The sequence below is a fragment of the Poromitra crassiceps genome (assembly GCF_964638095.1).
Source record: "Poromitra crassiceps genome assembly, chromosome: 3".
Classification (NCBI taxonomy): domain Eukaryota; kingdom Metazoa; phylum Chordata; class Actinopteri; order Beryciformes; family Melamphaidae; genus Poromitra; species Poromitra crassiceps.
Window position 1 is genome coordinate 18,313,085 of NC_139625.1, and position 512 is coordinate 18,313,596.

Genomic DNA, 512 nt, shown 5'->3' on the forward strand with positions numbered 1-512 from the left:
GGTTTTAATGAAAAGTAATTTTGGAGCAAAATGACAGTCTTCCATAGGGCTGCGTACGCAGCGTTGTAGGCACTAGTGAGAGCTTGAGTTCGAAACGAAGTAAAACTATGGCCAATTATGAAGTCTAAAGACTGCAAAACTGCAAAAACTGTCAAACTAATTAAACCCTACTCCATTTTTTCTTCAAACGACACCAAACTTCAGCATCTGCATCGTTAGACTGTCCTACACAAAGGTTTCAAACAAATTTTCGATTGATCAAAAATTTAGCCCACAGTGCATCAAAATGTTGAATTCTGCCCCCATGTATAGCCTAAAGAGCATCTTAATAGGTTGTATTTGTGATGTCATCAGTCACTCGAGCAATTGTGATGCCATCAGTGATGTCACTCAAGCAATTGTGATGTAATCAGTGATGTCATAAATCCTTCCTGGCTCACCCTATATATCTTCCTGGCTCACCCTATATAAGTGGAAGCAGTGTGTGTTTTTACACGCAAGCATCCAGTCCC